General features: G+C 46.9%; 1 long non-coding RNA gene and 1 other non-coding gene across 4 annotated transcripts; one reads left to right on the top strand and one right to left on the bottom strand.

Moving 5' to 3' along the window:
• Window positions 1-298: 298 nt before the first annotated feature.
• On the bottom strand, window positions 299-402 carry LOC117069207. Its single transcript, XR_004431449.1, has one exon. It is a non-coding gene; the product is annotated as a U6 spliceosomal RNA (small nuclear RNA).
• A 12067-nt stretch (window positions 403-12469) lies between these two features.
• Window positions 12470-25691, top strand: LOC117068900. 3 transcript variants are annotated; one of them, XR_004431287.1, is made up of 4 exons: window positions 12470-12628; window positions 13549-13689; window positions 17062-17131; window positions 25517-25691. It is a non-coding gene; the product is annotated as an uncharacterized LOC117068900 (long non-coding RNA). The 3 variants fall into 3 exon arrangements; XR_004431288.1 differs by lacking the exon at window positions 25517-25691 and adding an exon at window positions 19077-19125; XR_004431286.1 differs by lacking the exon at window positions 17062-17131 and having other exon boundaries at window positions 25517-25688.
• Window positions 25692-26654: the final 963 nt, after the last annotated feature.

Below are 26654 nucleotides of genomic sequence, written 5' to 3'. Positions count from 1 at the left end.
GTCCTGAGGTAGAAATGAACTTGGCTACTGAAGGGACAGGAGGACAGTCAGTGGGGTTCATGAGAAACAAGGAACAAGGAGAGTCGAAGGAGGTGAGGTCAGATCATGAACTAGATTAAAGTCAGATCACACAGGAGGAAATGAGCTTGAGGCAAGGGGGCCACTGTACATGCCCAGCACAGCACAGATGTGGGCCAGTGACTTAAGCAGAAGCTTTTTAAATCAGCATTGGCCTCCTGGGAGGAAGAGAGGATGAGAGACGTGAGAGACACCACCAGTCAGTCTGGTACTTTTTTTTCTGTATATCGAACACCTCACAAATGTATATGTCATTCTCGCACAGGGGCCATGTTAATCTCTGTGTTGTTCCAATTTTAGTATATACGCTGCCAAAGTGAGCACTTTTTTTTTTTCAAAGACAAAGTCTCACCCTGTCACTCAGGCTGGAGTGCTGTGGTGCCATCATAGCTCACAGCAGCTTCAACCTCTTGGGCTCAAGCCATCCTCCTATCTCAGCAGCCTCTTGAGTAGCTGGGAGTACAAGCATGCACTACCACACCCCGCTAATTTTTAATTTTTGTTTTGTAGAGATAGGGTCTCACTACCCTGATCATTCTGGTTTTGAACTCCTGGGCTCAAGCAATCTGCCTGCTTTGGCCTTCCAAAATGCTGGGATTACAGGCATGAGCCACCATGCCTGGCTGAGTTTGGTACATTTTTACCAAGTGCCCTCACTGTGCCAGGCACTGCCCCAAGTCCTGGCCTCCAGGCATACTTGCAGAGAAGAGCAGAAACTCGGGGACAGCCAAGGCTAGAAAGAGGCATTTTTCTGAAGACGATGCTTGATTGGCCCACAAATGGATGGAAAGGTCCTCAAGGTCCCTTCTAAGCAGGCAATGCAAGTTAAAGTACTTAGAGACATTTCACAGCCATGAACTGGCAGCAACTTGAAAATCAGAAAATTCCAAGACCTACAAGAGTGATGAACAGCCCAGGCTCTGGAACCAGCCTCTCTGGGTTCATGCCATGCTCTGCTATTCCTAGCTGAGTGACCTTGGGCTAGTTATTTGACCTCTCTGTGTCTTCATTCTCCATCTGTCTAGTGGGGATGATGATAGTACCCCACCTCAAAGTCCTTTGAGAGGTTAAATGAGTTATTTCATGTTAGATGTTTAGAAAGATTCCTGGCACATAGTACGTGTCATGTGGGGTAGTGGTATTATTTTCATCTCTAAGGGAGTGCAGAAACAAGAACTCTTCATGCACTGCTGCTTGACAATTGAAACGTATGAACCCTGAGACCAGTGATCCCACTTCCTGGTATTCACCCTAGAGAAGCTCCAACATATGCAAAGTTGGGTGTGGCAGCTTTGCCTATAATGGGCCCAAAGTGCAATGGACTAAATAGGCATCCATGGGATAGTGGGCAAAGAGACCATGACGTGTTCCTGTAAAGGAATACTAGGGAGCAATTAAAATCAATGAATGGCGTGGCTCACGCCTGTAATCCCAACACTTTGGGAGGCCAAGGCAGGTAGATCACCTGAGGTCAGGAGTTTGAGACTAGCCTGGCCAACATGGCGAAACCCTGTCTCCATTAAAAATGCAAAATTTACCAGGTGTGGTGCCATGTGCCTATAGTCCCAGCTACTCAGGAGGCTGAGGCAGAAATTGCTTGAACCCAGGAGGCACAGGTTGCAGTGAGCCGAATTCACACCACTGCACTTCAGCCTGGGTGACAGAGTGAGACTCTGTCTCAAAAAAAAAAAAAGAATGAATGGCTGGGCATGGTGGCTCATGCCTGTCATCCCAACACCTTGGGAAGCCAAGGTCGGAGGATCACTTGAGCCCAGGATTTCAAGACCAGACTGGCCAACACAGTGAGACCCCATCTCTAAAAAATAAAATAAAATGAATGTACTAGATCAAAACAGATCTTAAACATACAATAATGTTGAGTGAGAAAAGGATCTTGCAGAAGTTAACATTTAGTATGATACCATTTGTGTAAGTATTAAATCTGCGCAACAATGTCATATATGTAGTAATAGCATGGGTAATAATGAAATACTTAAGAACTGGCATGACCTAGGCACTGACCAGTCAGAACAGAGGCTGGCCATGTGGGTCCCAATGGGTGGTCCACACTTCCATCACTCCTAGGATAAAGGTGTGGCTTCTCCATGCCCACCAGCACTTCCACCTTCACCACACCTGTCCTGTTCATTCTATGCCTTATTAGCATTAGTGGTGTGACCTCAGACAAACTGATTCATCTCTCTGGGCTTCAGCTTTTTCATCTATAAAATGGGATTAATAGTACCAAAAGCTAATACATACACAACATTTCCCATGTGCCGAGCCCTCATTGTAACCCTCATACTAACTCTCTGTGGTAGGTTCTATGAGTACTCCCATTGTGCATATGAGGAAACTGAGGCACAGAATGGCTGAGTAATTTGCTCATGGTCTGGAGAACCTTACTTACAGGGTTGTTGCAAATATATACTAAATGATACATGTTAACAGCTTAGAAAAAAGTCTGGCACTGAATAAGTGGTCGATAAATATCAGCAGGCAGGGCGTGGTGGCTCATGTCTGTAATCCCAGCACTTTGGCAGGCCAAGGTGAGGTGATTACCTGAGTTCAGGAGTTCAAGGCCAGACTGGCCAATGTGGTAAAACCCCATCTCTACTAAAAATACAAAAAATTAGCTGGGCGTGGTGGCGGGCTCCTATAACCCCAGCTACTCGGGAGGCTGAGGCAGGAGAATTGCTTGAACCTGGGAGGCAGAGGTTGTAGTGAGCCGAGATCACACCATTGCACTCCAGCCTGGGTAGCAAGAGTGAAACTCCGTCTCTAAATAATAAATAAACAAATATTAGCAGTTCTATTATGTCACTGCCTTGCTCATAAGCCTTCAGTGGTCACCACTGGCCTTAAGAGACAGTTTGAATTCCACAATGTGGACTACAAGGTCATGGTCTATTCCCTTACCGCCCCTCTTCCTTCCCTCTCTTCCCCTTGTTCTCTGTTCTCCAGTCAGAGAGAAGTGGCCTTCTCTCACTTCCTCCTGCACCCCTCACCTTCCCTGACACTGGACCTTTGCACATGAAATTTTCCCTTGCCCGAAATGCTGTTCCCTCCTGCCCTTCTTTTGCCTGGTTATCCTCTAAACACCTTCACACATCATGTACAATGGCACCTCTTTCAGGAGGTCCTGTTAGAATAGGTTGAGTTTTCTTGGTCTGTTTGTAACTGCCTATAATTTCCCTTTTGGAATGCTCTCCCTCCTGGAATTACTTGGTGTTGCTATCCCCTCTCAATGGTGAGCTCCTGGAAAGCAGGAGACTCTTCTGATTTTATCATTCAATTTTTTTTTAATTTTAATTTTTCTTTTTTAGAACAGGGTCTTGCCTGGTCACTCATGCTGGAGTACAGTGGTGCTATCGTAGCTCACTGTAACCTCAAACTCCTGGGCTTAAGCAATCCTCCCTCCTCAGCCTGGGACTATCGGCATGCACCACCACTTAATTTTTTTCTTTTTGGTAGAGATGGGGTGGTCTCACTCTGTTACCTAGGCTGGTCTCAAACTCCTGGCTTCGAGGGAGCCTCCCACATTGGTCTCCCAAAGTGCTGAGATTACAGGCATGAGCCACTGTGCCCAGCCCTGACTTTATCATTGTTGTGAGCCTATGGCAGGCACTACAGATTGCCTCACTCACCTATCCCAGTCCCCTGTAGTGTGACCTCCTGCACTGTAAAGGCCAGACAGAGAAAAACTACATTTCTAAGATTTCTTTGCAGCAAGAGTGCCTTATGTGATCTGGATTCCTCTAGTAAGCCTTGGAGACAGAAGCAAGCAGAAGGACGCCAAGTGGTGGAGTCTTCTGGCAAGCACAGTGGGAGAGGTATCTGGTCCTTCTGGGGAAGCATGACGCAGTTCTAGCAGCCTGTCTCTAGCTAGCTAGGTCCTGAGTTGGAGAGGGGGCAGGGGTGGGCAGCGGCAGCAGTGATATTTTGATTAGAACAGTTCAACAGTGAAGGTGAGTATTGCTCCTGGCATTGATGCTCCTGGCTGCACCATTTGTGGCTATTTAACATCTGGGGTACTTCCTACTTTTCTTTTTTTTTTTTTTGAGACGGAGTCTCGCTCTGTCACCCAGGCTGGAGTGCAGTGGCCGGATCTCGGCTCACTGCAAACTCCGCCTCCCGGGTTCACGCCATTCTCCTGCCTCAGCCTCCCGAGTAGCTGGGACTACAGGCGCCCGCCACCTCTTCCGGCTAGTTTTTTGTATTTTTTAGTAGAGATGGGGTTTCGCTGTGTTAGCCAGGATGGTTTCGATCTCCTGACCTTGTGATCCGCCCGTCTCGGCCTCCCAAAGTGCTGGGATTACAGGCTTGAGCCACCATGCCCGGCCGGTACTTCCTACTTTTCATAAATCCGTTTGTGGGCCAAGCACAGTGGCTTATGCCTATAATTCCAGCACTTCGGGAGGCCGAGGCAGGCAGATCACTTGAGGCCAGGAGTTCGAGACCAGGCTGGCTAGCATGGTGAAACCTCATCTCTACTAAAAATACAAAAAATTAGCCAGGCATGGTGGAGCATACCTGTAATTCCAGCTACTCGGGAGGCTGAGGCAGGAGAATCGCTTGAGCCCTGGAGGCGGAGGTTACAGTGAGCTGAGATTGCACCTCTGCAGCTCAGCCTGGGTGACAGAGCAAGACTCCCTCTCAAAAAAAAAAAAAAAAATCCCTTTCTGCTTAAGCTGGCTCTAGTTGGCTCTACAATTTATAATTCCTTGCCCAAGCACTCAGTAAATATTTGTTGAATGAATGAATGAATGAATGATGATCTCTTAGGAATCTCTCTCTTTCCCAGTGATTATACCCCCAAGATGGAACATCTCAGTCTGAGTCTACATCACAGACCCTGGATGCATAGGGTTCTTTGAAAGGTCAGGGACAGGAAAATGACGTTGAATACCCTTATCACTGGCCGGACAGAACACCGAGGCCTTGCAGATGAAAGTATCTGAGGAAGGAACTGGGGTTATCTCCCAGGGTGGGCGGGGGAGCTGGGTAGGAGCCTCAGGATGGAGAGGCTTGGGAAAGGGTTAGTGTGTGAGAATGAGGTAGAGAGGAGGCAGCCAGGGTGGATCACTCAGCTGTTCCAGGGTCCCTCAGGGGCCTTTCTCTCACCGAGTCTCTTTCTGCTATGCACACGGATAAGTCAATTCATGGTGCACACAATTCCTTTGAGCTGAAAAGCGGGCTGGAAAAATACAGTTATGAGGCAAATATTTTAAAAGAATGCTTGAACCATGTGTCTGCCAGAGCAGCTTTAGCTGTGTGTGACAGAAAACCAATCTTAGGAAATGTTTAGGTTGGTTTCCTACAGAAGCAGATCTGAGACAAGGATTTGTGTGCAGAGATTAAATTGTTTACTTGAGAAATGATCCCAGGAAGCTCTGATGGGGGAGGGAAGTAGGACAGGGAAAGGAAAGAAGCCAATCGAAGGTCAGTTACGGAGCAGGTTATCACTCTGGGCAGCTGGGGCTCAACCCTGCTGGGGAACTCTGGGACACGGAGTGCAATACACCTCAGAATTATCCAGGTGAAGGGCAAGGGAGTGGGGACATTTATCCACTAGCCCCTGTCACTCATTGATTAAGGGCTGCTTGTAGAGGAGGGGAATACCCAGCATTCTGAGACTGTGTGTGCAGAGCGTGCATGAGAGCAAAGTCCTCAGGCTGCAAGCATAGGTGTGGAAACTGGAAGCCATCCAGTCACTGTCTGTCAAAAGGATGAATGCCAAGGGGATTTGGACACAGAAGCCACGTCATCTGCTACAGTAACTTAAGTCCAAAGAGGAACCATATTGAGGATGGGTGCAGTGGCTCATGCCTGTAATCCCAGCACTTTGGGATTTGGATCACTTGAGGTCAGGAGTTCAAGACCAGCCTGGCCAACATGACAAAATCCTGTTGCTACCAAAAATTCAAAAAAATTAGCTGGGCATGGTGATATGTGCCTGCAGTCCCAGCTACTCAGGAGTCTGAAGTAGGAGAATTGCTTGAACCTGGGAGGTGGAGGTTGCAGTGAGGCGAGATGGTGCCACTGCACTCTAGCCTGGGTGACAGTGAGACTCCATTTCAAAAAACAACAACAACAACAACAACAGAGAGGAACCACACTGACTCATGGAGAATAACATGTTCAGGAATATGTGGCTGCCTTCAGGTACAGCTGGATTCAGGGGCTCATAAGTTATCAAGGCTCAGTCTTTCACTCTCACAATGGTGGCTACCTTTGAGCTTCAGACCCTCTTCACACTGGCCTAGCACAAGAGAAGCAAAACAATCCCAGCAAAAACCTGAGGAAGGACTCACTGATCCACTTGGGCCAGGGGCCCATTTCTGAGCCAATCCCTATGGGCAGAGAAATGAGGGGTGCTGATTGGCCAGCATGGAGCATTTGGCCTTCCTGAAGCCAAGGATAAAGTTAGTGCTGCATGCCTTTCACAATGACAAGGAGTAAAGAAGGGGGATCCCAGAGAACTTGGGGTGCTATTATGATAGGGGAATTCATAGTGAGTAGACAAAACCAAAAGGATAGATGTAATCTAAATCCCCACTCTGCAGACAAGGAACTACTACCTTAAAAGTATACAATACACTTTGGGAGGCCGAGGCGAGCAGATCATGAAGTCAGGAGATCAAGACCATCCTGGCTAACACGGTGAAACCCTGTCTCTACTAAAGACACAAAGAATTAGCCGGGTGTGGTGGTGGACGCCTGTAATCCCAGCTGCTGGGGAGGCTGAGGCAGGAGAATGGCATGAACCCAGGAGGTGGAGCTTGCAGTGAGCTGAGATTGCACCACTGCACTCCAGCCTGGGCAACAGAGCAAGACTCCGTCTCAAAAAAAAAAAAAAAAAAAAAATATATATATATATATACACACACACACTAAAATATTTTTTATTATCTATCATCAGGTAGGGGAAGGGCCTTGTCCCAGCTCATTCAGTTAGCAGCACCCAGCTTCCTGTCTTCGTGTGGTGTCTTTTCTCCTGGAGCAGGTGGTCTCCCAATAAACAGGGTTTGTTTACCCATCACAAACCCATTAGTGTCCTTCCTGTCCTAGCTTCTTCTCCCAATCCATACCCAAGGTGACTCTAATACATATCTTCCGTTTTTTGTTTTTGAGAGCCAGGGTTGTGCTCTGTTGCCCAGGCTGGAGTGCAGTGATGTGAAGAAGCTGGAACTACAGGCGTGTACCACCACACCCAGCTGATTTTTTTTTTTTTAACTTTTTGTAGAGACAGGGGTCTCACTATATTGCCCAGGCTGGTCTCAAATGCCTGGCTTCAATAAATCCTCCTGCCTTGGCCTCCCAAAGTGCTGGGATTACAGTCATGAGCCACCATGCAGGGCCTCAGAAGGTATATTTGAAAGATGCACATATATGCTGGATGCTGATATTGTTCTGAACTGGACTTTGGAATCAATAAAATAGAGTTTAAATTGTTATTTCATGCCTTCCTGGGCTGTGTCACATTGGGAAAGTTCCTTAACCTCTCTGAACCCTGCTTTCATCATCTGCTAAGCAAGGATAATGGTATATTACTCATCAAGGGCTGGGAAAATCAAATAAGACAATGGACATAAGACTGAAGTATAGTATTCAGTCTAAAGAGGGTGTTCAATACATGGTCATTTTATTGATAAGGAGTATATGCTGGGTAAGAACATGAGCTTGGAGATCAGAGAGACCTGGCTTTAAATACAGACCTTCACTTCCTGGCTGAGCAAATTATTTAACCTCTCTGTGCCTCAGCCTCTCCATCTTTCAAATGGAAGCAGTAACAGTTCCAGCCCACTGGGTGGTTGAAGCGTGAAAGAATGGATGGCACATTTATTTATTATATTATATTTTATTTTATTTTTTTGAGATGGAGTCTCCCTCTGTTGTCCAGGCTGGAGTGCAGTGGCATGATCTCTGCTCACTGCAACCTCCGCCTCCCAGGTTCAAGTGATTCTCCTGCCTCAGCCTCCCCAGTAGCTGGGATTATAAGTGCCCACCACCATGCCTGGCTAATTTTTGTATTTTTAGTAGAGATGGGGTTTTACCACGATGGCCAGGCTAGTCTCGAAATCCTGACCTCAAGTAATCCACCTGCCTTGGCCTCTAAAAATGTTGGGATTACGGGCATGAGCCACTATGCCCGGCCAGATGGTACATTTAAACCAGTCAAGCAAGTATTATTTTGCTTTATTTTATGTTATTATTAGGTTCATTTTTCTCTTTGAGGGCATGGAGGAAGAGACGGGGTCAAAAGGCTGTTGCTACAAACATATGAAGTTTGTAGCAAGTAAGTCATACACAAAAGAATTCGTGTTATGTGCTGCCATTCCATCAAGTTCAAAAACCGGCAAAAATCGTCACTGCTGTTGGAATCAGGATAAGGGTTATCGCTGAGGATGGGAAAGACTTGAAGGGAGCTTCTCCGGGGCAGGGAATGTTCTGTTCCTTGAGCTGGGGGCTGGTTACCCCGCTGTGCTGCCTTTGTGAAAATGTATCGTGCCATCGCTCCCCTGTGCACTTTCCTTATTTGTGCACTTTTCTGTATGTCTGCTATACTTCAATAAAAAAGCTTCCTCCCAAAAGTCTCTGTGGTCTGTTGGAAGCTGGCAATGGCCGAGGGGCTGAGGGGCACAGGTAGGGACCCTTCCTTGTCAGCCACCGCAGTTTCTGTTTCAGCTAGAGGTACAGCAATCAACTTCCTCCTCAGATGTGTGACTTGCTGCTGACCCCTAGAACCTTTGGCCACAGGGCTCCTCTTGCCCCTATAATGCGGCCTGATTCCATTTCTTCATCCGGGTCCAGTCTGGTGTCAGCCAGCTTGACTGTCCATTATTATCAGATGCCGGAACTGAGGGACAGACTTGTTGAGAAGGAAATTTCCATCAGTACCCTTGGACAGCAGCTTCAGATCAACCACAGATTGAACTTACAAGGAGGGTTGGTGCTGTCTTTTCTTCCTCCCTTCCTTCCTTCCTTCCTTCCTTCCTTCCTTCCTTCCTTCCTTCCTTCCCTCCCTCCCTCCCTCCCTCCCTCCTTCCTTCCTTCCCTCTTTTTTAAGACGGAGTTTCACTCTTGTTGCCCAGGCTGGAGTGCAATGGCGCAATCTCGGCTCACCGCAACCTCTGCCTCCCAGGTTCAAGCGATTCTCCTGTCTCAGCTTCCCAAGTAGCTGGGACAGGCCTGTGCCACCACGCCTGGCTAATTTTGTATTTTTAGTAGAGACAGGGTTTCTCCATGTTAGTCAGGCTGGTCTTGAACTCCCAGCCTCAGGTGATTCACCCTCCTCGGCCTCCCAAAGTGCTGGGATTGCAGGTGTGAGCCACCGCGCCTTGCCTGTTCTTTTATTCGTTAATTCAAACGACAAGTTGTAGGCACCTAACATGTACATGGCTCATGGTTTGTACAAAGATACTTCATTCATGCATGCATGGATTCATTCATTCATTCATTCATTCATGTACCCACTAGGCACTGTGCTAGGCGCTGGGAATGCATCTGTGTAGAAAACAGACAAGGTCCATGCACTCCTGGAGCTAATTTATTAGTGGAGGGAAATAGAAAATAAATAAATAAGTTGCCCAGCATGATGGTTCACTTATAATCCCCAGCACTTGGGAGGCTGGGACGGGTAGATCGCTGGAACCCAGGAGTTTGAGACCAGCCTGGCCAACATGGCGAAACTCCTTCTGTACAAAAAACACAAAAATTAGCCAGGTGTGATGATGCGCACTTGTGGTACTAGCTGCTTGGGAGGCTAAGGTGGGGGGATTGCTTGAGCCCAGGAGACAGAGGTTGCAGTGAACCATGATCACACTACTGCACTCCAGCCTGGGCAACAGAGTGAGACCCTGTCTCAAAAAGATAAAAATAAACAAGTAAATGCACAGTATGTTAGATGGTATGAGTGCTATGGAGAAAATTTAAGCAGAGACAGGGATGGTGAGTGGAAGACGTGTTTGGGGGCAGGTTGCAATTTTTAATAGAGTGTTCAGAAAATGACCTCCTGAGAAGGTGGCATTTAAGCAAAGACTTGAAGAAGCCAAGGGAGTTGGCCATTTGAATGTAGGAGGGAGGGCTGGGTGCGGTGGCTCACGCCTGTAATCCTAGCCATTTGGGAGGCTGAGGTGGAAGGAATGCTTGAGGTCAGGAATTTGAGACGAGCCTGGGCAACACAGTGAGACTCCCATCTCTACAAAACAATAAATAAATTAGCCAACCTAGTGGCACACACCTGTAATGTCAGCTACTCAGGAGGCTGAGGTGACAGAACCAAAACCTGTCTAAAAATAAAATAAGTATGTGAGGAAAGCCTGAGAAGGAGCAACCACCATTAAAACAATATTGACAGGCCGGGTGCGGCGGCTCACACCTGTAGTCCCAACACTTCGGAAGCCAAGATGGGCAGATCACTTGAGGCCAGGAGTTCAAAACCAGCCTGCCAACATGGCGAAACCCCATCTCTACTGAACATACAAACATTAGCGGCCAGGCACGGTGGCTCACACCTGTAATCCCAACACTTTTGGAGGCCGAGATGGGTGGATCACCTGAGGTCAAGAGTTCGAGACCAGCCTGACCAACATGGTGAAACCCTGTCTCTGGTAATAATACAGGCCGGGCGCAGTGGCTCAAGCCTGTAATCCCAGCACTTTGGGAGGCCGAGACGGGCGGATCACAAGGTCAGGAGATCGAGACCACCCTGGCTAATACGGTGAAACCCCGTCTCTACTAAAGAATACAAAAAACTAGCCGGGCGACGAGGCGGGCGCCTGTAGTCCCAGCTACTTGGGAGGCTGAGGCAGGAGAATGGCATAAACCCGGGAGGGGGAGCTTGCAGTGAGCTGAGATCCGGCCACTGCACTCCAGCCTGGGCGACAGAGCCAGACTCCGTCTCTCTCTCAAAAAAAAAAAAAAAAAAATAATAATAATAATAATAATAATACAAAAATTAGCTGGGCGTGGTGGACATACTTGTAATCCCAGCTACTCAGGAGGCTAAGGCAGGCGAATCACTTGAACCCGAAGCCTGAGGTTGCAGTGAGCTGAGATGGCACCATTGCACTCCAGCCTGAGTGACAAGAGCAAGACCTCGTCTCAAAAAAGAAAAAAAGGAGGAAAAAAAAAAAACAAAAACTCTGGAAGATTTGTGGTCCAATTCATGAGAATCAGCTGACATTCTGGAACCATGGTGTGGATTGGGGGGATGACATGATCTGCTGATGAATGACACGTTGGCTGAGATACAGAAACTGTGCCCAGCTTGAAGTGAGAGAGTGTGAAAACCCCATGACTGAGTCATGGCCCTAGGAGTGGGGTGAGGGTGGGGAGGTTGGCGGGAAGGGTGGAATGGGGGTGGTTAATTAGCAATTCCTTTAAGTGGGCTCCCTGCCTTTCTGCCTTTTTCTGTGACCTCACCACTTCCTCTTCCATTTCCTACAGTATTGTCTCAAACACTTGCATTTTCGGAAACAAGACATGACCTCCTGATCTTTGTACATGCTGTTCCCTTTGCCCAGAGCACCATTTCTGGGCATTTCCTCCCTGTCACCTGGCAACGTTCATCCCTGAGTTTTCAGCTTAGAGGTCAACTTCTCCAGGTAGCTGTCCAAATTGAGGATCTTCTGTCTTGCCAGTGGGGCATGTGTGTCCTCTGGATCAGAAAGCAGCATCTCTCTCTCTCTCTTTTTAATTTTTGAGACAGGCTATGGCTGAAGCTGGAGTGCGGTGGCATGATCTCGGCTCACTGCAACCTCCACCTCCTGGGTTCAAGCAATTCTCCTGCCTCAGCCTCCTGAGTAGCTGGGATTACAAGTGTGCACCACCACGCCTGGCCTGTTATTTTAAAATAATCAGATCTGTCTCCATCCTGGGATTGCTAAATAAATAAATTAGTTAATTAATTAAAAGCAAAGCTTAAAAAAAATGAAAGCAGCACATACTTGTGTAATAATGAATGTAAACAACTCAGAAATGTGTGGGTTAGAAGTGAGAGGTATTTCGCCCCTCTAATAAATATTAGCTCAATGCATGAATAAATGTCATGTCTATAAATAGATGATGAATGAATGATTGAATAAGAAAACAGTTCTGTCCAGAGAGACCTCGGTTCAAGGTGACCCCCCTCGCCACCTCCCACCCACAAGCAGGCCAGCTGATTTCTCTGAAAGTCTGGGCCCTGGGCCAACGTTTTATTTATTTCTGGGATGGGCCCCTATCTAGGAGTTTTTTTTTTCCTTGGAAACTTGGAGAATGACTCACAAGGACTTTCAATGGGCAGTAAGTGCCCTGGTGACATAGGGTCACATCCTGTTACTCGAGCAGGCAGGTCCTGAGTAGATCCCAGGGAGGTGGGTTGGTAAAGGATAAAGAGCTCCTGGGTGGTCAGCAGCTGGCTGCAGTTCCCCAGGAAACAGCTTCCGGCAGACACTCAATCTCCAGTTGTAACAGGTGGTGTGGAGTCCGCTGGCCCAGAAAGTGGGCTGAAGGCCTAGTCCTGCTAATGAACTTGCTGTATAAACTTTTCTGTCTATCAAATGAGGTGAGGTCCATGGAAAATCTAAAAGTTGCCTATTGAATACTCATCCTGTTCCTTCTTTTTTACTTACAGAACCTCAGTTGGGGGTGGGGGACATTGGACAAAAATGTGACTAAGGGGAGGCTGGGCCTCTCTCCGGCCCCAGTGTTTCTGTGTCCAAATGCATGCACAAGTGTGTGTGTGTAGCTGCAAGCACACAGGAAAATGTGTGCATCTTGTTTACCTGCGGGAATCCCAGCTCCAACACATCCTTCTGGAGGAATGGCCTAGGCACAAGATGACATTCTACATTCTTCTCATTTTCTTTTTCTGGTTTATTTTTGTTTGTTTCATTTTTTCCTTTTCTTGTTTTCTTTTGTTTGGTTTTGCATGTGTGTGTGTGTTTCTGTTTCTTATTTTTTGTTATTTTAAATTTTATTTATTTTTCTTCTCACTTTTTTGTTTTGGAGACACAGTCTCACTCTGTCACCCAGGCTGGAGGGCAGTGGTCCAATCTCGGCTCACTGTAACCTCTGCCTCCCAGGTTCAAGTGATTCTCCTGCCTCAGCCTCCTGGGTAGCTGGAACGTACAGGCATGCACCATTGCTCCTGGCTAATTTTTGTATTTTTAGTAGCGATGGGGTTTCACCATGTTGGCCAGGCTGGTCTGAAACTGCTGACCTCAGGCGATCTGCCTGCCTCAGCCTCCTAAAGTGCTGGGATTACAGGCCTAAGCCACCTTGCCTGGCCTCTTTTTTCTTTCTTTCTTTTTTTTTTTTGAGATGGTCTCGCTCTGTCACCTAGGTTCGAATGCACTGGTACAATAATGGCTTACTGCAGCCTTGACCTCCCATGCTCAAGCAATCCTCCCACCTTACCCTCCCACATAGCTGGGACTACAGGTGAGTACCATCATACCCGACTAATTTTTGTATTTTTTGTAGAGACAGAGTTTTGCCATGTTGCCCGAGCTGGTCTCCAACTCCTGGGCTCAAGTGATCCTCCCACCTCAACCTCCCAAACTGCTGGGATTACAGGCTTGAGCTACTGCACCCAGCCTATTCTCACTTTCTATATGGCTTCAGGTAAGTCACAATCTCTTTGTGCTTCAGTTTCTTCTCTGAAGTGGGAGTGGCAAGCTGAACACCCTGAGCATGTCTGTAGTCCCAGCTTCTGAGGCTAAGGCCAGGAGTTTAAGGCTGTGGTGTGCCATGATCACTCCTACGAATAGCCAGTGCACCCCAACTCTAAAAATATTTAAAAGACCAGGCACAGTGGCTCACACCTATAATCTCAGTACTTTGGGAGGCCAAGGTGAGAGGATTACTTGAGCTCAGGAGTTGGAGACCAACCTGGGCAACATAATGAGACCCTGTCTCATTTATAATAACAACAACAAAAAATAAACAGTGGGGGTTCATGTGAGAAAAGCTATGAAAACAGAGGATATTGGCTGTTAAATATTGATGCTTGCAGATTATCAGGAAATGGATCTTGTAGGGAATACACAACCCCTGGTCCATTTCCTAAAGGTTCTGATGCAGTGGGTCTGGCATGGGGCCAGGCCTCTGTTAGCAAAGGCCCCAGTGACGTTTATCTGCCAGTGAATTTGAAAATCACCGGGTTAGGCCAGGTGCGGTGGCTCATGCCTGTAACCCCAGCACTTTGGGAGGCCGAGACGGGCGGATCACAAGGTCAGGAGATCGAGACCATCCTGGCTAATACGGTGAAACCCTGTCTCTACTTAAAAATACAAAAAAAAAAAACTAGCCGGGCGACGAGGCGGGCGCCTGTAGTCCCAGCTACTCGGGAGGCTGAGGCAGGAGAATGGCGTAAACCCGGGAGGCGGAGCTTGCAGTGAGCTGAGATCCGGCCACTGCACTCCAGCCTGGGTGGCAGAGCGAGACTCCATCTCAAAAAAAAAAAAAAGAAAAAAAAAAGAAAATCACCGGGTTAGGCCAGGTGCGGTGGCTCAAGCCTGTAATCCCAGCACTTTGAGAGGCCAAGGCGGGTGGATCACCTGAGGTCAGGAGTGCCAGACACGCCTGGTCAACATAGTGAAACCCTGTCTCTACTAAAAATACAAAAAATTAGCTGGGTGTGGTGGCAGGCACCTGTAATTCCAGCTACTCGGGAGGCTGAGGCAGGAGAATTGCTTGAACCCGGGAGGCCGAGGTTACAGTGAGCCGAGATCATGCCACTGCACTCCAGCCTAGGCAACAAGAGCAAAACTCCGTCTCAAAAAAAAAAAAGAAAAGAAAAGAAAATCACTGGCATGGGAGAAATTCCAGTTCCTGACTTTGCCCCTTACACCTGAACAAGTCATCACACTTCTATAATCCTGATTTCCTCATCTCTAAAGTAATAATAATATGGTTGGACACAGTGGCTCACACCTGTAATCCTAACACTTTGGGAGGCCGAGGCAGGTGGATCACTTGAGGTCAGAATTTCGAGACCAGCCTGAGAAACATGGTGATACCCTGTCTCTACTAAAAATACAAAATAATTAGCCGGGCGTGGTGGCAGGTGTCTGTAATTCCAGCTACTCGGGAAGATGAGGCAGGAGAATCGCTTGAACCTGGCAGGTAGAAGTTGCAGTGAGTCAAGATAGTGCCACTGCAGTGCAGCCTGGATACCAGAGCAAGACTCTGTCTCAATAAATAAATAAATAAATAAAATAATAGTATTACTAACCTCAGTGGTTCCTAGTAGGAGCTGACAATGGTTCTCGACTGAGGGTGATTTTTTTTTCCCCCAGAGGATATTTGACAATGTCTGGAAAAAGTTTTGGTTACAACCAGGTGTGGTGTTGCCCCTGGCATCTGTGAGTGGAGGCCAGGGATGTTGCTAAACATCAGACAACACACAGGACAGCCCCCCAAGCAAAGAATGAGCCAGCCCAAAATGTCAGTAGCGCCAAGGTTGGGAAACTCTGGGTTAAACTTATTAATGCACCATGTGCTCTCAAGGGGGTAGAGGCCAAGAAGCATTTTCTGCTGACTTAGCACAAACAAAGTTGCCCACAACATAAAGGTCCAGGAAAATGGAGTAAAGTGCTGGGTGTGAAGGTCAGAGGCAGAGAGAATCCCATTGTTCTGCATCAGGGGGTGGGGAGAGTGGCAGCGGTGCCAGAAATCTCTGAGTGTGACCCACTGAGAGAAGCCAACTGAATGGCAGGGTTTGCCAGGGCCTTCGTTCCAAGCTGCACTTGAGTAGTGAGCTTGAGGTTTTTCCACAGAAGGTGGCACTCGATCACTCAATGAAAGGGACTTCGTTTTCTGAAGTTGCTTGTTGCTCCCCTTCCTTTTTTTTTTTTTTTTTTTTTTGAGACAGAGTCTTGCTCTGTCACCCAGGCTGGAGTATAGTGGCGTGATCTTGGCTCACTGCAAGCTCCGCCTTCCGGGTTCACACCCTTCTCCTGCCTCAGCCTCCCAAGTAGCTGGGACTACAGGTGCCCACCACCACACCCAGCTAATTTTTTGTATTTTTAGTAGAGACGGGGTTTCACCGTGTTAGCCAGGATGGTCTCGATCTCCTGACCTTGTGATCTGCCCGCCTCGGCCTCCCAAAGTGCTGGGATTACAGCACTTTGTGAGCCACTGTGCCTGGCCCCACTTTTTATATTAAGAAAATACTGACTGTCTAGATCAGTGGTTCAGGGGTGATTTTTGTCTCCCAGTGGACATTTAGCAATGTCTGGAGGCACTGACATAATTGGGGAGGAGGGTTCTCTGGGCATCTAGTGAGTGGAGGTCAGGCCTACCCCTAAACCTCCTATAGTGAACAGGACAGCCCGCACCCCCATCCCCATTCAAGAATTATTTGACCCAAAATCTAAATAGTGCTGGTGTTGTGAAACTCCAAATTATATGGCGAAATCCTGTCTCCACTAAAAGTACAAAATTAGCCCGACCCAGTGGCACATGCCTGTAGTCCCAGCTACTCAGTAAGCTGAGGCACAAAAATTGCTTGAACCTGGGAGGTGGAGGTTTCATTGAGCCGAGATCGTGCCACTGCACTCCAGCCTGGGTGACAAAGCAAGACTCTGTCTTTAAAAAAAAAGAAAGAAAGAAAGAAAAAAAATAAACTCCGAGTTATATAAAAATGTCATTATTGGGGTCCAAACCACCCCTACCGCTCAGGAGGTGGTAAGGGAACAGGTTTGAGGAGGGAAATAATCCTGAATTCTTTCTGTTTGGATAGGCCGAGTTGTCCCCAAGATCATTTGAGAGCCAGAAGGGGGTCCTAGAGGTATTTTGCAGTGTTTCTTGAGGCTCCCTGCCCTCTGACTGCAGGCATCTTGGAGGGAGGTCATCACCTCAAAGGTGGAGAAATGTCAAGCTAGTTGAATAACAGGCACCAAAGATTTTGAGGAGTGCAGAGCGAAGAGCCTTGGGCTGAGAGCTTGAGTCCTGACTGTTTCAGTGAGACCAGCAAGTACCTTCTCTCTCCAGCTTCTCCATTTCCACTTCTGCAAACTCTGGACTCTAAGGACCCAAGATGGCTGGAAACAAGATGGCGGAGGTAAGGGAGATGCTGAGAGCTGGACAGAGGCTCTGGCACCACTGAAGTTCCCAGAAGTCAGGGCAGAGTTGAGGACCAAGGAAGTCCAACCATGAGGACAGAGTGTAAGTGGATGTAGGGCATAGCAGAGGACCTGGCCACCTTTTAGTTGAAGAGGAAGTGGTGAAGAGAAAGAGAAGGTTGGCCGGGCGCGGTGGCTCAAGCCTGTAATCCCAGCACTTTGGGAGGCCAAGACGGGTGGATCACGAGGTCAGGAGATCGAGACCATCCTGGCTAACACAGTGAAACCCCGTCTCTACTAAAAATACAAAAAAAAAAAAAAAAAAAAACTAGCCGGGCGAGGTGGCGGGCGCCTGTAGTCCCAGCTACTCGGGAGGCTGAGGCAGGAGAATGGCGTAAACCCGGGGGCGGAGCTTGCAGTGAGCTGAGATCTGGCCACTGCACTCCAGTCTGGCGACAGAGCGAGACTCCGCCTCAAAAAAAAAAAAAAAAAAAAAGAGAAGAGAAGGTTGTTAGGAGGAGAAGGTGACAGAGAGGATAACATCTCTCCAACTGGAGTTGAGGTCTCAAGCCACATGGGTTATGGCTGCAGATCCTGGAGGTTGGTTTTACCACTGAAAATCCCATGTCTCCAGAATATCCTTAGTCCCAGGCAAACCAGGATCATTGATCATCCTGCGCAAACTGCCCACTCCCAATCCCCTTCCCCTTGCCTTCTTCTATTAGAGAGACCAGGAAGCTAAATACTTGGTTCTCCCGTGGAGGCAGTGAGACACGGTTCAGGATAATGAGATGTAGGTTGAAGTTCACTGGGAAGGCATTCCTTCTGAAATTTAAACACAAAGTCTTGCCAGGAAAAAACATTTGGCCCCTCCGTCCCCTTCTTTAAGTAGCAGAATCCCTGTAATTTTTTTTTTTTTTTTTTTTTTGAGACAGGGTCTCACTCTGTCACCCAGGCCAGAGTGCAGTGGCACGATTATAGTTCATTGCAGCCTTGAACTCTTGAGCCCAAGCAATTCCCTTGCCTCAGCCTCCCAAGTAGCTGGGACTACAGGCATGTGCCAACATGCACAGCTAGTTTAAACATTGTTTTTTTTTTGTAAAAGCAAGAGTCTCACTTTGCTGCGCAGGGTGGTCTCAAACCCCTAGGCTCAAGCAATCCTCCCACCTCAGCCTCTCAAAGTGCTGGGATTACAGGAGTGAGTCACCACACCCAGCCATAATCCCTGAGATTTGGCTGGACAGTCAAAAGCTACATTTCCCCACATATAGATATGGCCATTTGATCACATCCTGGCCTATGAGATGTGAACAAAAGTGACAAGTGCAGCTTCCATGCCAGTTCCTTAAAGCAACAGAATATACCCTTCCCTGCCACTGCTTGGTTAATGGACTCAGACAGTGAGTGAGCCAACCAGTTCACTCCTTGGATGAACGTATGTTTATTTGACCTGTGCAACATCAGTGCCTTCTTCTGATCCTAGCACCCCAATTTTCCTTCAGACAATGAAGCAAAGGCTATTGGTGCCCTGGCCATTGTCCTAACCTTCAATGCACCCTGGTCCAAGCTTCATCTCTTTGTCTGAGGACTTTCTCAGACCAGGAGGGACCACTTTGCTCTTCCATGCTGGAAGTTCTGGGCAAAAACACTCCTGGTAGCAACTGTCAGACAATGACTGACAGAGTTGATAGATAAATACCCCAGCTCCCTCAGCCTTAAGATGGGATAGCACTGAAGTCTATGTTTGCTATGGTTTGAATGTGTACCCCCAAGCGTGTATTGGAAACTTAATCCCCAATTCAAATGTGCTGGAGAGTGGAGCCTAATGGAGCCCTCATGAGAACAGATAAATGCCGATTGTGAAAGGTCTTGAGGCTGCAAGTTCAATCTCTTGCTCACCCTCGCCTTCTCTTACCTTTTCACCTTTCATCATGAATGATGCAGCACGAAGGCCCTTGCCAGATGCCAGCACTATGCCCTTGGACTCCCCAGCCTCCATAACCATGAGCCAAATAAAATTCTATTGTTTTAAATTGCCCAGTCTGTGGTATTCTGTTATAGCAGCACAAAATAGACTAAAACGATGCTCTACACTGGCTGGCAGAGTTCACTGATGGGATTGTGCTCCAGTTGTCCACAGTGGTAACTTGCTTGATAATACTTCCTGTTTCAGCAGGCTTCTCTTCTCTGTCTCATTCCCTCAATCCCCTAATGGTGCTTTCTGGAATCATCTTCCAAATAATCCACTTGCACCTCAAATCCTCATCTCAGAGTCTGCTTCTGAGGGAGCCCAAACAAAGGCATGAAACCTACTTTCCCATTCCCCATTCTCAGTCTATATGGTTAAAGTGGGCCTGAACTCCACTCCAGGATGTGTCAGACTCAGGTCTGGCCAATGACACCGCCATACCTCCCATAACTCTTTCAGGTACAGTGATGGTTCAGGGATGACCACCTGAACTCAAACAAGGCCAATAACAGTTTCATCCAGGATTGATGTTGAAACAATTGAGAAAGAGAAACGTTTCTGCTGTGGTTTCTAAACTGTCAGGATGTTGGCTTGTGAGCCCACAATCCTCTGAGAATGAAGCCACATCAGAGACAGAGCAGTGAGATGAAAAAGAGAAACCACATCCCAATGGCTTTAGGAGCATCTCTGGTTCACTGTGGCGTAAATAATTTTTTCATTTATTAGGCGGAGGCATGAGAACTCTCCTGTCCCCCACAGACAGGACTACTCCCTGTTGTTTCACATGTTTACTCTCCTTGCCTGGCCCCTGAAGCCACTGGGGTTTGCAGTCTCTGGATTTGGCTGCAAACCAGTTTTTGCTTGAGTGTTCTTCCTGAACACTGTTCAACCTGAATGCTTTAGCAACACGATGGGGCAAGGACAGTTACCAAAAGTTCAACGTGGTGGAATAACCTGATTGGGAAATCAACTGTATTTCATTTACTCTATTCCAGGGTCACTGGGAAAGAATGAAAGGCATTTCCCTACTCTTTGCCAAGAAGGTAGTTGGGGCTTTGTGACGGAAAGGACTGGGTCTCTTTTGTCTCCCATGCAGAATTAAGAGACCATCCTTCCCCAAAGTCTGGGTCAGAGAGTCTCAGACTATAAAGGCAGGACTACCTACTTGTTATGGGTCCTGGAGGAGCTTGTTCCAAAGGTGGAGGTTCAGGTCCCAGGACAGGTGTCTCAGTCACCTGGGAATTTGTCTTTCAAACATGTTTTCAATTTGTCTTTCAAACATATTTCTCCAAACACTGAGAAACTTGGGATTCTTTTATTTGTATGCATACTTTTTTTTTTCTTTTTTAGATAGAGATGGGGGTCCCACTATGTTGCTGGTCTCAAACTCCTGAGCTCAAACAATCCTCCCACCTTGGTCTCTCAAAGTGCTGGGATTATAGGCATGAGCCACTGTGCCCAGCCTAGCATTCTTTTATTTGTAAATGACAGAAGCCCCATTTGAAACTGATTTATATGCAAAAAGCAATTTATCGGCTTAAGTAACTGAAAAGTGCTGGAGTAAGTACCTGAAAAGTACTGGCTTCAGACCTGGCTGGATTCGGGAACTCAAATGAGGTTACCAGACACAGTCTCTCGCCATCTCTTGGCTTTGCTCTTCAGTGAGTTGGCTCCAGTCTTAGTCTCTACTTGATAGCAAGCTGGCAACCACTAGCTCCAGGCCTGCATCCTGTCAGGTATGAGTGTGGTGGGAAAGGAGGTCACTTCCTGGAAATGCTGCTGAAGTTGCAGCGTTCACTCTGATTGGACGAACACAAGTCATGGCGTGTCTCTGAACCAATCATTGTCACTCGAAGAAGGCAATGCTTTGATTGTCCAGGCCTGGTCACGTGCTTATTGGTGGAACCAAGGGGTAGAAACAGCCTCACCTGAACTGCAGGGAGTGGAAGCGAGGAAGGTGAAGTTTCCCAAAGAAATTGGTGTCACGTATAGTCTAGTCTAAGCCATAAATCTTCTTCTCATGCTTTAGTGCTCTGGGCATCTCAGCACCCTGGGAAGTCCAAGTTGCTTTTTGGTCCAGATCACAAAAACAGATCCATGGTGCCCACTCAGGAAATCATCAAAGCCATATGGCAGGGTGTGGTGGCTCATGCCTGTAATCCCAGCACTTTGGGAGGCCAAGGATGGAGGATCACTTGAGCCCAGGAATTTGTGACCAGTCTGAGCAACATGTTGAAATCTCTACAGAAAATACCAGTATTAGCCAGGCGTGGTGGCACGCGCCTGCAGTCCCAGCTACTTGGCAGGCTAAGATTGAGCCTGGGAGGTCGAGGCTGCACTGAGCTATGATCATGCCACTGCACTCTAGCTTGGGTGATGGAATGAGACCCTGTCTCAGAAAATAAATAAATAAATAGTAAGTTAGTACAAAAGTAATTGTGGTTTTGGCCATTTTTTAAAAAGAAATGGTAAAAACCACAACTACTTTTGTACCAACCTATAAATAAAGCCCTAAAAGAGACTCTGTTGATTACTTCATTCCCCTTCTCCCCTGCCAACAGAACCTAATTTTGTTGGAATGAAATGCAACATGTCAGGAGCAGGAAATTAATTCTGATTGGTCTGAGCCAGCCATGGAAATCCTGTGGACAGTCTTGGAGTAAGCATTGGAAGCAGTCCTGGCAGTTGAGGCTTTGGTGGAGGTCTGCTGAGGATTTCTGGGAAGGATGTTCCTTTCTGTTAAAAGAGAGAAACTTTCCCACCTCCCAACTTCTTTTCTCTCACACACATATTCTTCCAGCCTTTGGACATTGCTGTGCTAGAATGTGACATTTGAAGTTGCAGCAGCCATTTTGAGATCATGAGGAATCCTTCAGAAGCTTAGAGGCATTTGAACCAGAGCAACTCCATCTTGAGTAGGGGCTACATGAAATAAGGCTGAGACCTACTGGGCTGTGTTCTTAGGCAATTAGGCATTCTAAGTCACAGGATGAGACAAGAGGTCGGCACAAGATACAGGGCATAAAGACCTTTCTGATAAAACAGGTTGCAGTAAAGAAGCCGGCTAAAACCCACCAAAACCAAGATGGCGATGAGAGTGACCGCTGGTCATCCTCACTGCTACACACCCACCAGCGCCCTGACAGTTTACAAATGCCATGGCAACATCAGGAAGTTACCCTATATGGTCTAAAAGAAGAGGCATGAATAATCCACCCCTTGTTTAGCATATGATCAAGAAATAACCATAAAAACGGGCAACCAGCCATTCTCAGGACTGCTCTGTCCATGGAGTAGCCTTTCTTTATTCCCTCATTTTCCTAATAAATTTGCTTTCCCTTTACTATGCGGACTCGCCCTGAATTTGTTCTTGCACGAGATCGAAGAACCCTCTCTTGGGGTCTGGATTGGGACCCCTGTCCAGTTACAAGCTAATCCAATACCCCAGAACTGAGACGCTGAAACAGCCAACCCTGAAACAGCCCACCTATTGGTGTATTGTTACCTGAGGTGATACTAAGTGCTCTAGTCACTTAAGGCCGTCTTGACCCAGTCTAGTTACATTCAACCCAAAGCACCCTAATGAATCCACCTGCAGGTAAAGAGGGCAAAACAAAAAAGGTTGTGACTTCTTGGAGATTATTCTGCTTCAAAAGCTGGTTGAGCCTCTCCCACTTGGCTCCCTCAATGTTCTATTAAGAAGCTCTTGCTACTTCCTGCTGACCAGGTCATTTAAAAGAAGAAGAAGACAGAGCTGTTGCACACCATAAGCATTCATCACTCATTAGGACACTCCCATTATGGGCTGGGTGCTGTAAACTTCCTTGTCAGTCTGAAAGTTGCCTGAAGCCTCATGCAAGTGTTTACAACACAGAGGGTGAGAGTGAGCTGGCTGTGGAGAGTCTAGCCTCTAACATTTTTATTTATTTTTTTAAAATTTTCATTTGTTAATAATTTTAAATTTTTTAATTAAAATTTTAATTTAAATTTTAAATTTTAATTTAAAAATTTAAAAATTTTCATTTGTTAATAATTTCTGGGTTTTTTTGTTTGTTTGTTTGTCTTTTGGAGATGGAGTCTCCCTCTGCTGCCCAGGCTGGAGTGCAGTGGCATGATCTTGGCTCACTGCTTCCGCCTCCTGGGTTCAAGCAATGCTTGTGCCTTAGTCTCCTGAGTAGCTGGGATTACAGGCATGTGTAAAAGGCTAATTTTTGTATTTTTAGTAGAGACAAAGTTTCACCATGTTGGCCAGGCTGGTCTCGAACTTGTGACCTCAAGTGATCCTCCCGCCTTGGCCTCCCAAAGTGCTGGGATTACAGGCATGAGCCACTATGCCCAGCCAATAATTTCAAACTTATGGAAAAGTTGTACAAATAAAAATAGGATAAAGAATATCTATACGCCCTTTACTCAAACTCACCTATTGTAAATACTTTATTCCATGTTCTTTATCATTTCCTGCCACCCCCTGTAACATGTATATGTGTGTGTACATAATTTTTTGAACCATTTGAAGGTAAATTATATACATCACGACCCCTTACCACTATATGCTTCTGTGTGTATTTGCTAAAAATAGGGCTATTATCTTATACAACCCAAGTACAGTTACCAACATAGTGTCTTTTTTTTTTTCTTTTTTTCTGAGACACGGTCTCACTCTGTCACTCAGGCTAGAGTGCAGTGGCACAATCACGGCTCACTGCAGCTTGGATCTCCTGGACTCAAGTGATCCTCCTATCTCAGCTCTCTGAGTAGCTGAAACCACAGGTGTGCACCAACAAACCTGGTTAATTTTTTTTTCTATTTTTTTGTAAAGATGAGCTAGTGCTATGTTAGCCGGGCTGGTCTCGAACTCCTGGGTTCAGGTGATCCTCACATCTCAGCCTCCCAAAATGCTGGGATTACAGGTGTCAGCCACCACACCTGGCCAGTATCTTACTATAATTAGTTTATTTAATCTACCACTTGTATTCCAATTTTTTTTTTTTTTTTTTTTTTTTTTGAGATGGAGTCTCACTCTGTAGCCCAGGCTGCAGTGCAGTGGCGTGATCTTGGCTCACTGCAAGCTCTGCCTCCCAGGTTCACGCCATTCTCCTGCCTCAGCCTCCCAAGTGGCTGGGACTACAGGTGCCCACCACCACGCCCAGCTAAATTTTTTTGTATTTTTAGTAGAGACGGGGTTTCACTGTGTTAGCCAGGATGGTCTCTATCTCCTAACCTCGTGATCTGCCTGCCTCAGCCTCCCAACGTGCTGGGATTACAGGTGAGCCACCGTGCCCAGCCCAAGTTTGTTTTTTTGAGTGTGTGTGAGACAGATTCTCACTCTGTTGCCCAGGCTGGAGTGCAGTGGCGCTCTCAGCTCATGCAACCTCCACCTCCCAGACAGAATCTCCCGGGTTCAAGCAATTCTTGTGCCTCAGCCTCCTGAGTAGCTGGGATTACAAGTGCCTGCCACCATGCCCGGCTAATTTTTATATTTTTAGTAGAGATGGAGTTTCGCCATGTTGGCCAGGCTGGTCTCGAACTCCTAAGCTCAGGTGATCTGCCAGCCTCAGCCTCCCAAAGTGCTAAGATTACAGGTGTGAGCCACCACGCCTGGCCCCAATTTTGTTAATTGAGTCTATAATGTCATAAGGGATTTTTTTTCTCCTTCAGTACAGAATCCAGTTTAGTGTCAAGTATTGCATTCAGTTATCATGTCTCTTTAGTGTCCTTTGATCTGGAACATTTCATAGCATTTCTTCGTATTTTATGACATTTTTGAAGAATGCTCTTCCTCCATTCACCATCTTTTTTTTTTTTTTTTTAAAGAATAATGCTCCTTTTCAGCTTGTCTGATGTTTTCTTTTTTTTTTTTTTTTTTTTTTTTTTTTTGAGACTGCTTGCTCTGCCACCCAGGCTGGAGTGCAGTGGCCGGATCTCAGCTCACTGCAAGCTCCGCCTCCCGGGTTTACGCCATTTTCCTGCCTCAGCCTCCCGAGTAGCTGGGACTACAGGCGCCCGCCTTGTCGCCCGGCTAGCTTTTTGTATTTTTAAGTAGAGACAGGGTTTCGCCGTATTAGCCAGGATGGTCTCGATCTCCTGACCTTGTGATCCGCCCGTCTCGGCCTCCCAAAGTGCTGGGATTACAGGCTTGAGCCACCGCGCCCGGCCTTTTCTGATGTTTTCTTGTGATCAGATTCAGATTATGCATTCTCGTTCATCATTCATTAGGACACTCCCACTATGAACTGGGTGCTGTAAACTTCCTTGTCGGTCTGAAATTTGCCTGAAGCCTCATGCAAGCATTTACAATACAGAGGGTGAGCGTGGGCTGGCTGTGGAGTCTGGCCTCTAACATTTTTATTTGTTTTCATTTTCATTGTTAATAATTTCTTTTTCTTTCTTTTCTTCCTTTTTCTTTTTTTTTTAGATGGAGTTCCCCTCTATCGCCCAGGCTAGAGTGCAACCTGATTCTACAACTTGGCCACATGATCCTGAGCAAGTTACCCCTGTTTGAGTTTCAGTTTCCCCTCTGCAACAAAAAAAAGGGTTGGATTAAGTAACGATTAAAACCCCTTCCTAGATTTCTACTGTCATTTTTTATTTTTCACCAATCCTCTAGATTATTTTTTTATTTTCTTCTAAAAGGAAAAAAAGGCCTCTGGGTGCGGTGGCTCACGCCTGTAATCCCAGCACTTTGGGAGGCCGAGGTGGGAGGATCACCTGAGGTTAGGAGTTTGAGACGAGCCTGACCAACATGGAGAAACCCCGTCTTGACTAAAAATACAAAATTAGCTTGGTATGGTGGGGCATGCCTGTAATCCCAGCTACTCGGGAGGCTGAGGCAGGAGAATCACTTGAACCCAGAAGGCGGAGACTGCAGTGAGTCAGACCACACCACTGTACTCCAGCCTGGGTGACAGAGCAAGACTCCATCTCAAAAAAAAAAAAAAAAAAAGAAAAAAAAAAAAAAGAAAAAAAAAAAAAAAAAAGAAAAGAAAAGAAAAAAAAAGAAAAGAAAAAGAGAAAGAAAAATGCCTAGACTCAGAATTTGCAGGGGAAAGAGCAAGACTCTGTCTCAAAAAAGGATTTAGAGGATCAGAGAAGAGTCACCAGTCAGATTGAGAAACCAAACACATCCAACTGCTGGAGTAAAACTGCAAAATGGAGGTGGTGGAGAGGTCTCTGGGAAGCAGCTCTTGGTGAGTCTACAGCCAAGAACCTGGTCATGGGCCTAAGCCAACTTTTGGAAAGCAGGCCAGCAATTAGAAAAAAGAGCTGGAGGCCAGGTGCAGTGGCTCACGCCTGTTATCCCAGCACTTTGGGAGGCTGAGGCAGGTGGGTCACCTGAGGTCAAGAGTTTGAGACCAGCCTGGCCAACATGTTGAAACCCCATCTCTCCTAAAAATACAAAAATTAGCCGGCATGGTCGTGTGCGCCTGTAGTCCCAGCTACTTGGGAGGCTGAGGCAGGAGAATTGCTTGAACCTGGGAGGCGGAGGTTGCAATGAGCTGAGATAGTGCCACTGCACTCCAGCCTGGGTGACAGAGCAAGACTACATCTCAAAA

This window comes from Trachypithecus francoisi, unplaced genomic scaffold (assembly GCF_009764315.1).
Source record: "Trachypithecus francoisi isolate TF-2019V2 unplaced genomic scaffold, Tfra_2.0 Lachesis_group21, whole genome shotgun sequence".
NCBI classification, from domain to species: Eukaryota; Metazoa; Chordata; class Mammalia; order Primates; family Cercopithecidae; genus Trachypithecus; species Trachypithecus francoisi.
The sequence above is the reverse complement of the archived record's forward strand: the minus strand, read 5'-3'. Positions and strand labels throughout refer to the sequence as shown.